This window comes from Lichenostomus cassidix, chromosome 1Aa (genome assembly GCF_008360975.1).
Source record: "Lichenostomus cassidix isolate B80296 chromosome 1Aa, HeHo_3.0, whole genome shotgun sequence".
NCBI lineage: Eukaryota > Metazoa > Chordata > Aves > Passeriformes > Meliphagidae > Lichenostomus > Lichenostomus cassidix.
In genome coordinates this window covers 835,571-852,108 of record NC_139480.1, presented here as the reverse complement: position 1 = coordinate 852,108, position 16,538 = coordinate 835,571, and the positions used below count along the sequence as shown (strand labels likewise).

The window sequence follows — 16,538 nt, the reverse complement described above, 5'->3', positions numbered from 1 at the left end:
TCTCCTGGATTCCATGGATTCATCCTGGACTCCTTTTCCCTTCCTTCCTGGATTCCAGGGATTCATCCTGAGCTCCTTCTGCCCTGAATTCCAGGGATTCATCCTGGGCTCCTTCTCTCCTGGATTCCAGGGATTTATCCTGGACTCCTTTTCCCTTCCCTCCTGGATTCCAGGGATTTATCCTGAGCTCCTTCTCTCCTGGATTCCAGGGATTTATCCTGGTCTCCTTTTCCCTTCTCTCCTGGATTCCAGGGAATCATCCTGGGCTCCTTTTCCCTTCCCTCCTGGATTCCAGGGATTCATCCTGGGCTCTCCCTCTCCCAGTTTTTCCTGTGGCTCCGGGACCACGAGGAGTTATGGGGTGGAACAGGGGCTTGTGGGGTGGAACTTCCTGAATCCCCTGAATCCCCTGACATCCCTGAATCCCCCAAATCCCCTGGATCCCCTGAGTACCCTGAATCCCCTGAATTCCCTGAATCCCCTGAATCTCCTGAATCCCATGGATCCCCCAAATCCCTTGAAGTGCCTGAATCCCCCAAATCCCCTGGATCTCCTGAATCCCCTGAATCCCCCGAATCCTCTGAACTCCCCGAATCCCCTGAATCCCTCAAATTCCCTAAATCCCCGAATCACCTGAATTGTCTGAATCCCCTGAATTCCCCGAATCCCCTGGATCTCCTGAATTCCCCGAATCCCCTGGATTTCCTGAATCCCCCGAATCCTCTGAACTCCCCGAATCCCCTGAATCCCCCAAATACATGAATCCCCCGAACCCCCCAAATCCCTGAACCCCCCGAATCCCCTGAATTCCCTGAAACCCCTGAACCCCCCGAATCCCCTGCATCCTCTGAATCCCCCAAATGTATGAATCCCCCGAACCCCCAAACCCCCCGAGCCCCCCGGTTCCCGGCGGTGGCGCAGGGGAGGCCGCGCAGCTAAAAGGAGCACAAAGAGTAAATTGCCACCATCCCACTCCCGGAGGCAGCTGAGCTCCGTCACTGTGACAACGCCACCGGCTCGGGGCCCGCGGGGGAAGGGAGGCGGGTCGGGCTTTGTGGAAGTCCCCAAGCCTCGGGGGACAGCGCTGGTGGCACCGCTGGTGGCACCGGTGGAGGTGGCCAGGCTGGCCAGCTGGCGCTGGGGTAACCTGAGGAGGAGGAGGAGGGAGAGCGGCAGATTGTGGTGGCATTAAATATTGAGAGCCCCGCGCCGGCGACAGCGGCTCGGTGACACCGGTGACACTGGGGGGTGGCTGTGCAGTGGGACAGGGACTCGGTGACACCAGGGTTGGCTCTGCAGTGGACAGCGGCTCGGTGACACCGGGGGGTGGCTGTGCAGTGGGACAGTGGCTCGGTGACACTGAGGGGTGGCTGTGCAGTGGGACAGTGGCTCGGTGACACCGGTGACACCGGGGGGTGGCTGTGCAGTGGGACAGTGGCTCGGTGACACCGGTGACACCGGGGGGTGGCTGTGCAGTGGGACAGCGGCTCAGTGACACCAGGGGGTGGCTCTGCAGTGGGCCAGCGGCTCGGTGACAGCTGGGGACACTGGGGGGTGGCTGTGCAGTGGGACAGCGGCTTGGTGACACCGGTGACACCGGGGGGTGGCTGTGCAGTGGGACAGGGACTCGGTGACACCGGGGGGTGGCTCTGGAGCAGGATTTGGGGACAAACAGGGAAGGGACGAATCAGGGGTGGCCCTGGTGGGGGGACAGTAATTCGGTGGCACTGGGGATGGTCCTGGAGTGGCACTTGGGGACAAACGGGGCCGGGCAGAGCTGGGGGGAATCCAGAATCCCAGAATCCTGGAATCCCCAAATCCCAGAACTCCAGGATCACAGAATCCAGAATCCCAGAATCCCCAAACCCCATAATCCCTGAACCCCATAACCCCAGAATCCAGAATCCCCAAACCCCATAACCCCATAATCCCTGAACCCCTGAACCCCATAACCCCAGAATCCAGAATCCCCAAACCCCAGAACCCCAAAACTCCACAACCCCAGAATCCTGGAATCCAGAATCCCCAAACCCCAGAACCCCAGAACCCCAAAACTCCACAACCCCATAATTCTGGAATCCAGAATCCCCAAACCCCATAACCCCAGAATCCCAAAACTCCACAACCCCATAACCCCAGAATCCCACAATCCCAGCACTCCCTCCCAGTCAGGGCCAGCTCCACCCCAAAACGATCCTCCAGCCGTCCCATAACGGACCAGAAAACCCCACAAACTCCCCCCCAAGCCCCACAAGCCTCATCCCAAATTCCCAACCCCTTTTCCAAGCCGGGGAACATTCCGAGGCGGCGGCTGTGGGGTCGGGAAGGCTTTTGGGAAGTGCTGGTTTCCTCCGGCAGGGAACAATGGGGTTTCCGGCCATTCTTCCCTCTCCCCGGAGGATTTCCAGAAAAAGCAGAGGAATTTAGGGCTGGAAGTTGAAATCATTCCCGAAGGAAGGTGGGAATGCCCGTTATCCCCAGGGATGCAGCTCAGGCCCCAAAAAGAGCTTTTGGGGTTTTTTTGGGGGTTCAGCGCTGAACCCAAACCCACTGAGGTGGAAATCCTGCAGGAAAATCCCGTTGGTATGGGAATGGGATTGCAGGGAAGTGTTGGAATTCCCGTTCCTGGAGGTGTTTAGGGAATTTCTGGAGGTGGCACTCGGGGATCTGGGTTGGGGACAAGGTGGGGATTGGGGACAGGTGGGGTTTGGGGACCTTGGGGGGATTTGACAACTGAAATGTTTCTGGGATTCTGGAGTTTGGGATTCTGGGGTTTGGGGATTCTGGGGTTATGGGATTCTAAGGTTTGGGGATCTTGGGGTTATGGGGTTTTGGGATTCTGAGGTTTGGGGATTCTGGGGTTATGGGGTTTTGGGATTCTGAGGTTTGGGGATTCTGGGGTTATGGGGTTTTGGGATTCTGAGGTTTTGGGATTTTGGTGTTATGGGGTTTTGGGATTCTGACGTTTGGGGTTTCTGGGATTTTTGTGGGGTTTGGGGATTTTGGATTCCAGGATTTTTGACCATGGGATTCTGGATTCTGGAATTCAGGGCTTCGGGGTTTCTGCTTTCCGGGGTTATGGGGTTTTGGGATTCTGAGGTTTGGAGATTCTGGGGTTATGGGGTTTTGGGATTCTGGATTACAGGATTCTTGACCCTGGGATTCTGGGATTCTGGGGTTCTGGGATTATGGGTTTCTGCTTTCTGGGGTTCTGAGGTTTGGGGTTTCTGGGGTTATGGGGTTTGGGCATTCTGGATTCCAGGATTCTGGACCCTGTGATTCTGGGGTTATGGGGTTCTGGAGTTCTGGGATTCTGAGGTTTGGGGATTCTGGGATTATGGGGTTCTGGGATTCTGGGGTTCTGCTTCCTGGGGTTATGGGGTTCTGGAGTTTTGGGATTCTGGGATTTGGGGTTTCTGGAGTTATGGGGTTTGGGTATTCTGGATTTTGGGATTCTGGACCCTGGGATTCTGGAGTTATGGGATTCTGGGATTATAGGGTTTTGCGATTCTGGGGTTCTGCTTTCTGGGGTTCTGGGGTTCTGGTGTTTAGGGATTCTGAGGCTTGGGGTTTCTGGATTAATGGGGTTTGGGGATTCTGGATTCCAGGATTCTGGGGTTATGGGGTTCTGGGGTTATGGGTTTCTGCTTTCTGGGGTTATGGAGTTTTGGGATTCTGGGATTTGGGGTTTCTGGAGTTATGGGGTTTGGGGATTCTGAACCCTGGGGTTCTGGGATTCTGCATTCTGGGATTGTGGGATTCTTGATTCTGGGATTCTAGGGTTCTGCATTCTGGGATTCTGGGATTCTAGCATTCTGGGGTTTCACATTTGGGAATTTTCGGATTCCAAATTCCCCTGCCTGGACCCCGGTGCCAAATCCGGGATCATCCCGCTGATCTCTCTGCTCACTCCCAACATTCCCGAGGTTCCTCCAGCTGCTTCCCGGCTTTTCCTGGGAACACGAAGTCATCCTTCCGGATCAGTCATGTTCCGGAGCAGCTGCTGCTTCCCGCGGGGCTGCGATGGGAAGGAGCTGCGGGAAAAACAGGGAATTTCGGGGAGAGGGAATGGGATGAGGCAAAAGCAGGAAAACCGGGAATTCCAACCTCCCCGGAGCTGCTCCTGGTGGGATGAGGGAGGAGGCTGTGGGTTGACAGACTGCAGGATCTTCTGGGGATGTGGGGATTGGGATCCAAATAAGGATCCACAGAGAGTGGGATCCTCTGGGAATGTGAGGATTTGGGATCCAAAAAGGCTCCACAGACTGTAGGATCTTCTGGGAATGTGGGAATTGGGACTGGGATCCAAATAAGGATCCATGGACTGCAGGATCCTCTGGGAATTGGGATTGGGATCCAAATAAGGATCCATGGACAGCGGGATTCTCTGGGAATGTGGGAATTGGGATTGGGATTGGATCCCAACAAGGATCCACAGACAGCAGGATCCTCTGGGAATTTGAGGATTGGGATTTGGATCAAAAAAACTCCCCAGACAGCAGGATTCTTAGGGAATGTGGGAATTGGGATCCAAACAAGGCTCCACAGCAGGATCCTCTGGGAATGTGGGGATTGGGATTGGGATCCAAAACGACTCCCCAGACAGCAGAATCCTCAGGGAATTTGAGGCTTGGGATTGGGATTTGGATCCAAAAAACTCCACAGACAGCAGGATCCTTAGGGAATGTGAGGATTTGGGTTGGGATTGGATCCAAACAAGGATCCACAGAGAGAAGGAGTTTTAGGGAATGGGAATTCCCTAAATGTGAGAAATTTGGATTGAAATTGGGATTGGGATCCAAAAAGGCTCCACAGACTGCAGGATCTTCTGGGAATGTGGGGATTGGGATTGGGATCCAAATAAGGATCCACAGAGAGTGGGATCTGTAGGGAATGTGGGGATTGGGATTGGGATTGGGATTGGGACTGGGACAAAGTTCCACACACAGCAGGACCCTCCGGGAATTTGAGGATTGGGATTGGGATCCAAACAAGTCTCCAAAGCAGGATCCTTGGGGAATGTGGGAATTGGGATTGAGATCCAAATAAGGATCCACAGACTGCAGGATCATCTGGGAATTTGAGGATTGGGATTGGGATTTGGATCCAAAAAACTCCACAGACTGCAGGATCCTCAGGGAATTTGAGGATTGGGATTGGGATCCAAAAAGGCTCCAGACTGCAGGATCCTTAGGGAATTTGGGGATTGGGATCCTGCTGGATCCTAAATCCATCCCGATCCTAACTCCATCCCAGATCCTAAATCCCTCCCGGATCCTCTGCATGATTCATTCTGCCGAGCAGAGAGAGTTCCCTTTATCGAGGTCAATCACAAACCCTGAGCTGCTTCCCAGGCCTCTGGAATTGCTGGAATTCCAGGGAATTGCTGGATTCCCAGGGAATGCTGGAATTCCCTGGATATTCCCCTGATATTCCTGGGATATTCTCTGGATATTCTTTATATATTCCCTGGATATTCCTTAGATATTCCCATTATATTCCCTGGATATTCCCCAGGATATTCCCAGGATATTCTCTGGATTTTCCCTGGATATTCCCCTGGATGTTCCCAGGCTATTTCCAGGATATTCCTCATATATCCCCTGGATATTCCTTAGATATTCCCGAGATATTCCCATTATATTCTCTGGATATTCCCTGGATATTCCCTAGATATTCCCAGGATTTTCCCTGAATATTCCCAGGATATTCCTTATATATTCCCAGGATTTTCCCTGAATATTCCCTGGATATTCCTTAGATATTCCCTGGATATTCCTTAGATATTTCCATGATATTCCCAGGATATTCCCAAAAAGGCCCAGCAGGGACACTTCCTGTAGGTCCTACACAAACCTTCCCAAGTTCTCCTGGGCGCTTCCAGGACTTTTTTTGGGACACAAATCCCATTTTTTCCCCTCCCTTTCCCCCCTCCCTGCTCCCGGCAGCTGCGGCGCTCCGAGAATTCCCAATCCATGCATTTTTAATTCCCTCCGAGCCAGCGGCCATTGCGGCGCTCGGGTCAGCGCTCGGAGAAACCGCCGAGGAGCCTTTCCCGAATTCCCTGGATTCCCGAATTCCCTGGATTCCTGAATTCCCTGGATTCCCTTAGCCATCCCCGAATTCCCGGGATTCCCGAATTCCCTGGATTCCCGAATTCCCTGGATTCCCTCAGCCATCCCCGAATTCCCTGGATTCCCTCAGCCATTCCCAAATTCCCTGGATTCCCTCAGCAATCCCCGAATTCCCGGGATTCCCTCAGCCCTTCCCGAATTCCCTGGATTCCCAAATTCCCTGGATTCCCGAATTCCCTGGATTCCCTCAGCCATCCCCAAATTCCCTGGATTCCCTTAGCCATCCCGAATTCCTGGGATTACCTTGTCCATTCCCGAATTCCCTGGATTCCCTCAGCCATCCCCGAATTCCCTGGATTCCCGAATTCCCTGGATTCTCTCAGCCCTCCCCGAATTCCCGGGATTCAGGCCGGGCTGGAGGTGGGATTTGATTCCCGGCAGGAAGGGAGGGAAGGGATGAGGGGGAGTGACTTTTGGGGAGCTGGGAATGAACTGGGAATGGACTGGGAATGAATTGGGAATGAACTGGGAATGGGTTGGGAATGAACTGGGAATGAACTGGGAGTGAATGGGAATGGACTGGGAATGAACTGGGAATGTTGGGAATGAATGGGAATGGACTGGGAATGAGCTGGGAATGGACTGGGAATGAATGAACTGGGAATTCTCGGGACAAGGATGTGCTCCAGTGGCAGGAATTCTTGGAATAAGGATGGGTTTGTGTGGTGGGAATATTTGGAATAAAGATCTGCTCCTGTGGTGGGAATTCCCAGGATAAGGATGGGTTTGTGTGGAAGGAATTCTTGGGATAAGGATGATCTCCTGTGGCAGGAATTCTTGGGATGAGGATGGATCTCTGTGATGGGAATATTCGGAATAAAGATCTGCTCCAGTGGCAGGAATTCTCGGGATGAGGATGATCTCCTGTGGCAGGAATTCTTGGAATAAGGATGGATTTGTGTGATGGGAATTCTTGGGATAAAGATCTGCTCCAGTGGCAGGAATTCCCGGGATAAGGATGGATCTGTGAGATGGGAATTCTTGGGATAAGGATGAGTTCCTGTGGCAGGAATTCTCGGGATGAGGATGGATTTCTGTGATGGGAATTCTCAGGATGAAGATCTGCTCCAGTGGTGGGAATTTTCGGGATAAAGATGGATTTCTGTGGTGGGAATTCTTGGGATAAGGATGGATTTGTGGGATGGGAATTCTCAGGATAAGGATGAGCGCCTGTGGTGGGAATTCCTGGGATGAAGATGGATTTATGTGGCAGAAATATTCGGGATAAGAATGGATTTTTATGGGCAGGAATTCTTGGGATAAAGGTCTGCTCTGGTGGCAGGAATTCCCGGGATAAGGATGTGCACTTGTGGCACGAATTCTTGGGATGAGGATGGATTTGTGTGGTGGAAATTCTTGGGATAAGGATGGATTTATATGGGCAGGAATTCTCGGGGTAAAGATCTGCTCCAGTGGCAGGAATTCCCGGGATAAGGATGGATCTGTGAGATGGGAATTCCCGGGATAAGGATGGATCTGTGGGATGGGAATTGTCGGGATAAGGATGGATCTGTGGGATGGGAATTCCCGGAGCACAGAATTTCCCTTTCCACACAAATCCATAAACAACTCTCCTTATCCCTGCTGACCTTTTTCTGGGAATTCTCCCATCCCCATTCCCATCCCCATTCCCATCCCATCCCATCCCATTCCCATTCCCATTCCCGTTCCCATTCCCGGTTTCCCGAGCTGCTCTGACATTCCCTGTCCTTCCCAGGTGGATGCCGAGGGAGCGCTGTGACCTCTGCCCGTGACTGCCGATCCAGGTGAGCTCCTTCCCGATGGAAAACTGGGAATTCGGGATGGGAATGGGATGGGAGAGCCTTCCTGTGGAGAGACGGGGCTGGGAAAACTGGGAAAGGCTGGGAGAAATTGGGAAAGGCTGGGAAAAGCTGGGAAAAATGGGAAAAATTGGGAAAAACTGGGAAAGCTGGGAAAAACTGGGAAAAGCTGAGAAAGGCTGGGAAAAACTGGGAAAAGCTGAGAAAAATGGGAGAAATTGGGAAAGGCTGGGAAAAACTGGGAAAGCTGGGAAAAACTGGAAAAGGCTGGGGAAAGCTGGGAAAGACTGGGAGAAACTGGGAAAGGCTGGGAAAAACTGGGAAAAGCTGAGAAAGGCTGGGAAAAACTGGGAAAGGCTGGGAGAAACTGGGAAAAACTGGGAAAGGCTGGGAAAAATGGGAAAATTTGGGAAAGGCTGGGAAAGGCTAGAAAAAACTGGGAAAAGCTGGGAAAAGCTGAGAAAAATGGGAAAATTTTGGAAAGGCTAGAAAAAACTGGGAAAGGCTGGAAAAAACTGGGAAAAATTGGGAAAGGCTGAGAAAAATGGGAAAATTCAGGAAAGGCTGGGAAAGGCTAGAAAAAACTGGGAAAGGCTGGGAGAAACTGGGAAAAACTGGGAAAAACAAAACTGGGAAAGGCTCAGAGCAATCCCTGCTCAGGTGTGGAGAGATGAGGCTGGGAAAGGCTGGGAAAAATTGGGGAAAATTAGAAAAAGCTGGGAAAGTCTGGGGAAAATTGGGAAAAACCTGGGAAAAGCTGGGAAAAACTGGGAAAAACTGGGAAAATTAGGAAAAGCTGGGAAAGTCTGGGGAAAACCGGGAAGAACTGGGAAAGGCTGGGAAAAGCTGGGAAAAACTGGGAAAGGCTTGGAAAAACTGAAAAAAGCTGGGAAAGGCTGGGAAAGGCAAGGAAAAGCTGGGAAAAGCTGGGAAAAGCTGGGAAAAGCTGGAAGGGCTCAAACCAATTCCTGCTCAGGTGTGGAGAGCTGAGGGAAGGAATGGAAATGGGAAAAGCTGGAAAAAACTGGGAAAAGTTGGGAAAAGCTGGGAAAGTCTCAGAGCAGGTGTGGGGAGCTGAAGGATGGAATGGAAAAAACTGGGAAAGGCAGGAATGGGAATGGAAGAAGCTGGAAAAGGCTGGGATAAACTGGAAAAAGCTGGAAAAAAACCTGGGAAAACCTGGGAAAGGCTCCGAGCAATCCCTGCCGTGAGCGATGAGGGAGCAGCTGCCACTCAGGGTGACGTCATCGCTCCGGGATGTGACGTCAGCAGGGGGAAAATCCCATGGGAATTCCCTCAGGGATATCCCGGGAGATCCCGGAATTCCCTCCAAGAAGAGATCCCGAAATTCCCTCAGGGACATGCAGGAGATCCCGAAATTCCCTCAGGGATATCCCAGGAGATCTCAGAATTCCCTCAGGGATATCCCGGGAGATCCCGGAATTCCCTCCGAGAAGAGATCCCGGAATTCCCTCAGGGATATCCCGAAATTCCCTCAGGGATATCCCGGGAGATCCCGGAATTCCCTCAGGGACACACTTTCCCGACATTCCCGAGGTTGGGAATGCGGCAGGAGCTGGGAAATCCCGGGTTTGGTTAGAAATTGGGGATTTTTCCCTAATCCCGAGAGCAAGGATGGGGAGCTCTGCGGGATTTCTGCCCGAATCCCGGGATTTATCCCTCATTTCCCGGGATTTCTGCCCAATTCCCGGGATTTATCCCTCATTTCCCGGGATTTCTGCCCGATTCCCGGGATTTATCCATGATTTCCCGGGATTTCTCCGCGATTCCTTCAATTTCTCCCCAGTCCCCGGGATTCCTCCCCGATTCCTGGAATCTATCCCCGATCCCAGGAATTTCTCCCTAATTCCCAGAATTTCTCCCTGATTCCTGGGATTTCTCCCCGATTCCTTCAATTTCTCTCCAGGATTCCTGCAATTTCTCCCCAATTCCTGTTATTCCTTCCCGATTCCCGGAATCCCCCCATTTCCCTGAATCCCCCCTATTCCCGGGATTCCCCCAATTCCCAGGATTTCTCCCCAATTCCCGTGATTCTCCCCAATTCCTGTGATTCTCCCCAATTCCCTGAATTCCCCCAATTCCCGTGATTCTCCCGAATTCCCAGAATTTCCCCCAATTCCCTGAATTCTCCCCAAATCCCTGAATCCCCCCAATTCCCGGAATTCCCCCACCCTCGAATTCCCCCAATCCCTGAATCTCCCCCACCCCGGAATCCCCCAGTTCCCTGAATTCCCCCAATTCCCGATCTCCCCCAATTCCCCTGAAATCCCCCAATTCCCTGAAATCCCCACCTCAGAATCCCAATTCGCTGAATTCCAATTTTCTGAATTCCCAATTCCAGGAGACCCCCCAATTCCCTGAATTCCCCCACCTCTGGGATTTCCCAATTCCCTGAATCCCCCCAATTCCCGACCCCCAATTCCCCGAATCTCCCACCCCGGAATCCCCCAATTCCCAGAATCCCCCAATTCCCGAATCCCCCCCAATTCCCAGGATTCCCCCACCCGCTGAATTCCAATTTCCTGAATTCCTCCTGAATCCTGATCTCTCCCCACCCCTGAATCCCCCCAATTCCTGAATCTCTCTCCCCAATTCCGGATTTCCCCAATTCCCTGAATCCCCAATCCCCAGAATCCCCCAATTCCCTGAAATCCCCCAATTCCCAGAACTCCCCCACTCGATCCCCACCCCCAGAATCCCCCAATTCCCCGAAATCCCCCAATTCCCTGAAATCCCCCCAATTCCCAGAATCCCCCCAATTCCCGGATCCCCATTCCCGCGGCGGGGGCGGGGAGGTGACACGCCAGCCGCGATTAGCGACAATCGCAGACGGGCAGATGGAGCTGCCCTGATCCTATTAGCGCCCCGAGCCGGGCGGGGAGCCCAGCGGGTCAGCTCCGGGATGGTTTCCCTGGCTGGAAAACACTCGGGATAGCGCGGAATTCCCGGGAAAAGGTGAGATCCGACAGCCGGGATGAGCTTTGGGATGAGCTTTGGGATGAGCTTTGGGATGAGTTTTGGGATGAGCCGAGAGGGAATGAGGAGATTCATGGGATAAAGGTGGGAAAATCCAGCTTGGGGTTTGTTTGTCCCACATTCCCTTTGTGTGTGTTCCTGCTGGGAATGTGGGATTTGTGGGATCTTTGGGATCCTGGAAGGTTTGATTCCCTGCTTCAGGGATGTGGGATTTGTGGGATCTTTGGGATCCTGGAAGGTTTGATTCCCTGCTGGAAATGTGGGATTTGTGGGATCTTTGGGATCCTGGAAGGTTTGATTTCCTGCTCCAGGAAATGTGGGATTTGTGGGATCTTTGGGATCCTGGAAGGTTTGATTCCTTGTTCCAGGGAATGTGGGATTTGTGGGATCTTTGGGGTCCTGGAATGCTTTGGGATCCTCCCTGTCAGGACTTCCCCACTGTCCCCTGTGTCCCCATGCAGGGAATGTGAGATTTGTGGGATCTTTGGGATCCTGGAAGGTTGGATTTCCTGCTGGGAATGTGGGATTTGTAGGATCTTAGGGATCTTGGAAGGTTTGATTCCTTGTTCCAGGGAATGTGTGGTTTGTGGGATTTTAGGGATCTTGGAAGGTTTTGGGATCCTCCCTGTCAGGACTTCCCAACACCTGTCCCTGTCCCTCATCCCGGGAATGTGGGATTTGTGGGATCCTTGGGATCCCAGAATGCTTTGGGATCCTTGCCGTCAGGATTTTCCCAGTGCCCCCTTTGTCCCCAGTGTCCCCTGTGTCTCTCATCCAGGGAATGTGCACTTTATGGGATTTTTGGGATCTCAGAATGCTTTGGGATCCTCCCCAGCAGGGATTTCCTGCTGTCCCCTCTGTCCCCTCTGTCCCTCATACAGGAATGAGTGATCTGTGGGATCTTTGGGATCCCAGAAGGGTTTGACTCCCTGCTCCGGGGAATGTGGGATTTGTGGGATCCTGGAAGGCTTGGAATCCCTGGCAGGGATTTCCGGTTGTCCTGGATAAGGACAGCTCTGTCCCTGTCCCTCATCCCGGGAATGTGGGATTTGTGGGATCTTTGGGATCCTGGATGGTTTGAGTCCTTGCTCCAGGAAATTTGTGATTTGTAGGATCTTTGGGATCTTGGAAGGATTTGGACTTCCTGCTTCAGGAATGTGGGATTTGTGGGATCTTTGGGATCCTGGAAGGTTTGACTCCCTGGCAGGGATTTCCTGCTCTCCTGGTCGGGGCCACCTCTGTCCCTGTCCCCTGTGTCCCTCATCCAGGGAATGTGTGATCCATGGGATCCTGGAATGCTTTGGGATCCTCGCAGTCAGGGCTTTCCTGGTGTCCCCTGTGTCCCCCGTGTCCCCCCAGTGCCCCATACAGGAAATGTGGGATCTGTGGGATCTTTGGGAAGATCCTGGAAGGTTTGACTCCCACTCAGGGATTTCCCTCTGTCCCCACTGTCCCCTCTGTCCCCACTGTCCCCTCTGTCCCCCATCCAGGGAATGTGGGATTTGTGGGATCTTTGGGATCCTCCCGCTGTCCTGCTCGGGGCCACCTGTGTCCCCTCTGTCCCCCTTGTCCCCCGTGCAGGGAATGTGCGCTCTATGGGATCTTTGGGATCCTGGCGGTCAGGGCTTCCCCGCTGTCCCCGCTGTCCCCAAGGCTCGATCCCCGCTGTCCCCGCTGTCCCCGCTGGTGTCCCCGCTGTCCCCAAGGCTCGATCCCCGCTGTCCCCGCTGCTGTCCCCGCTGTCCCCGCGGCTCGCTCCCGGTCGCACACCCGCACGTGTCCCGCAGCTCGCGGTTGCCAAGGTGACACGCCGAGGGATGTTGCCATGGAAACGAACAGCTCCGGCTGGGCTGGGATGAGGGAGGAACACCCGAGCTGTCCCTGTCCCCAAACCCCTGTCCTGTCCCCAAATCCCTGCCCTGTCCCCAAACCCGAGTCCTGTCCCCAAACCTGTGCTCTGTCCCCAAATCCCTGTCCTGTCCCCAAACTCCTGTGCTGTCCCCAAACCCGAGTCCTGTCCCCAAACCCGAGTCCTGTCCCCAAACCCATGTTCTGTCCCCAAATCCCTGTCCTGTCCCTAAATTTGTGTTCTTTCCCCAAATACCTGTCCTGTCCCCAAACTCCTATGCTGTCCCCAACCCCCTGTCCAGTCTCCAAATCTCTGTCCCCAAATCCTTCTCCCATCCCCAAACCCCTGTCCAGTCCCTAAACCTGTGTTCTGTCCCCAAATTCCTCTTCTGTCCCCAAATCCCTGTCCTGTCCCCAAATCTCTGTCCCCAAATCCGTGTTTTGTCCCCAATCTCTGTCCTGTTCCCAAACCCCAGTCCTGTCCCCAAATCCTTCCCCTGTCCCCAAACCTCTGTCCCCAAATGCTTGTCCTGTCCCCAAACCCGAGTCCTGTCCCCAATCTCTCTCCTGTCCCCAAACTCCTGTTCTGTCCCCAAATCCCTGTCTTGTCCCTAAATCTGTGCTCTGTCCCCAAACCCCTGTCCTATCCCCAAACTCCTATGCTGTCCCCAATCTCTGTCCTGTCCCCAATCCCAGTCCTGTCCCCAAACCCTCCCCTGTCCCCAGAGGTGGCTCCAGCTGTGACAGAGCTGGAAATGTCCCCAAATCCCTTTTTTCCCCCCCAAACAGAGCTACTCCCGGGGTTGGGAATTTGGGAATTTGGGAATTTTGTGTCTCCAAACTCTGGGATCATCTCAGACCTGCCAGGCAGGGATGGAGCTGGAAGGGAAAACCGGGAAAATAGGGAATGTTGAGCCTGGAAAGAAAAACGGGGAAAATTGGGAATTTTCAGCCTGGAAAGAAAAACTGGGAAAATTGGGAATATTCAACCTGGAAAGAAAAACTGGGAAAATCCGGAATGTTGAGCCTGGAAAGAAAAACAGGGAAAATTGGGAATATTCAGCCTAGAAAGAAAAGCCAGGAAAATCAGGAACGTTCAGCCTGGAAAGAAAAAATTGGGAAAATCGGGAATGTTGAGCCTGGAAGGAAAAACTGGGAAAATCAGGAATGTTGAGCCTGGAAAGAAAAGCCAGGAGAATCAGGAATTTTCAGCCTGGAAAGAAAAACTGGGAAAATCGGGAATATTCAACCTGGAAAGCAGGAAGAGCTCCAGCCTGACCTAATTTTGGCTCCTCAGCGCCTGAAGAGCTGCGGGAAAGAGGGAGAGGGGAAAATTCCATGGGATGGAGGGAAAGGAGCCTGGGAATGACTTCCCGCTGGGAATTTGGGGAATTCCTGGCTGGGATGGAATTCCCAAATTCCTGTGGCTGCCCCTGGATCCCTGGAAGTGTTGGAGTTGTCCCTAAGGGATTTTTAATGTCCTTCCTCAAACCATCCCATAATTCCCAATGGAATAGGATAATTCCCATAAAATTCCCAATAAAATAGAATAATTCCCATAATTCACAATAGAATAGAATAATTCCCAATAGAATAGAATAATTCCCATAATTCCCAATGGAACAGAATAATTCCCATAAAATTCCCAATAGAATAGAATAATTTCCCTAATTCCCAATGGAACATAATAATTCCCATAAAATTCCCAGTGGAATAGAATAATTCCCATAAAATTCCCAGTGGAATAGAATAATTTCCATAATTCCCAATAGAATAGAATAATTCCCATAAAATTCCCCATAGAATAGAGTAATTCCCATAATTCCCACAATTCCCACAATTCCCAATGGAACAGAATAATTCCCATAAAATTCCCAATAGAACAGACTAATTCCCATGAAATTCCCAATAGAATAAAATAATTCCCATAAAATTCCCAACGGAATAGAATGACTCCCATAATTCCCAATAGAATAGAATAATTCCCATAAAATTCCCAATAAAATAGAATAATTCCCATAAAATTCCCAATGGTATAGAACAATTCTCATAAAATTCTCAATGGAATAGAATAATTCCCATAATTCCCCAATAGAATAAAATAATTCCCATAAAATTCCCAATGGAACAGAATAATTCCCATAAAATTCCCAATGGAATAGAATAATTCCCACAATTCCCAATGGAACAGAATAATTCCCACAAAATTCCCAATAGATTAATTCCCATAATTCCCAATAGAATAGAACAATTCCCATAAATCCCAATGGAATAGAACAATTCCCATAAAATTCCCAATGGAACAGAATAATTCCCATAAATCCCAATGGGATTAATTTCCCATTAAATCCCATTAAATTCCCATTTAATCCCATAAAATTCCCAACAGATTAATTCCCACAATTCCCAATAGAATCAACTAGAATATTCAGGAATTCAATTCCCTAAATCTGAAAAATCCCGAAAAATCCTCTCCGAGCTCTTCCCACAGAATCCCCTGGAATGCCAATCCCAGCGCCTGCCGGGGGGGACAGCGGTCCTGTGGGGGACATTTGGGGACATTTAGGGACACCGCGGCTCCCCGGGGTGTCACCGGCTGTCCCCAGGTCGCCAAAGGGAGGGTGACAGTCGCCCTCCCACCCTGCGCGGTGTCCCCTGGAAAAGCGGGAGAGGGAAAATCGATGGAATTACCCGGCAGGCGCTGGGGACACTGCGGGGACACTGCGGGGACACTGCGGGGACACTGCGGGGACACTGCGGGGATCGATGGGGCCCGAGCTGTCCCCGTGCTGCCCTGGTCCCTGTGCCTTCCTGCTTTTCCTGTCCCTGTCCCTGTCCCTTCTCCTGTCCCTGTCCCTTTCCATGTCCCTATCCCTGTCCCTCTCCCTTTCTTGTCCCTCCTGTCCCTGTCCCTACTCTTGTCCCTGCTCCTCTTCCTGTCCCTTCTCCCTTTTCCTGTCCCTGTCCCTCTTCTTGTCCCTTTTCCTGCCCCTTTTCCTGCTCCTGTCCCTCCTGTCCCTCTACCTGTCCCTATCCCTTTCCATGTCCCTTTCTTGTCCTCCGTTTCCATGTCCCTGCTCTTGTCCTTGTCCCTGCCCCTTCTCCTGTCCCTCTTCCTGTCCCTTTTCCTGTCCTTGCTCCTGTTCCTGTCCCTTCTCCTGTCCCTGTCCCTCTTCCTGTCCCTCTTGTCCCTTTTCCTGCTCCTGTCCCTCCTGTCCCTTCCCTCTTTTCCTGTCCCTTTCCATGTCCCTCCCCCTTTTCCTGTTCCTGTCCCTTCTCGTGCTCTTGTCCCTGTCCCTTTTCCTGTCCCTTCCCCCTTCTCCTGTCCCTCCTTCTGTCCCTTCTCCTCCTGTCCCTCTTCCTACCCCTTTTCCTGTCCCTGTCCCTGCTCCTGTCCCTCCCGTCCCTGTCCCTTCCCCCTTTTCCTGTCCCTGTCCCTGTCCCCATCCCTGTCCCTGTCGCTGTCCCTGTCCCTATCCCGGGTCACAGCCGCAGTGCCCAAGGCCAGCCCAGGCCGCTCTGTGCTGCTCTGTCACGTGGGGTGGGGACAGGCGGCGGTGACCTCCGTGTGCCCGGATAAGCCTGGGGACAGCCTGGAATGGGGACAGAACGGGGACAGCCTGGAATGGGGACAGAACGGGGACAGCCTGGAATGGGGACAGAACAGGGACAGCCTGGAATGGGGACAGAACGGGGGACAGGCTGGCATTGCTGGCATGGGGATAGCCCGGCATGGGGACAGGCTGGCATGGGGACAGACCGGCATGGGGACAGAACG

The 16,538-nt window shown here is 52.5% G+C and overlaps 1 protein-coding gene across 1 annotated transcript in view; it reads left to right on the top strand.

Moving 5' to 3' along the window:
- The first annotated feature begins 881 nt into the window (after positions 1–881).
- The window catches only part of LOC146443011 (SH3 and multiple ankyrin repeat domains protein 3-like), a 43,020-nt gene continuing 27,363 nt past the window's right edge, over positions 882–16,538 (top strand). The window contains exons 1-2 of the mRNA XM_085079948.1: positions 882–1,142; positions 7,852–7,900. The gene's annotated coding sequence lies outside the window, so the exon portion shown is untranslated. The remainder of the gene's footprint in view (positions 1,143–7,851; positions 7,901–16,538) is intronic.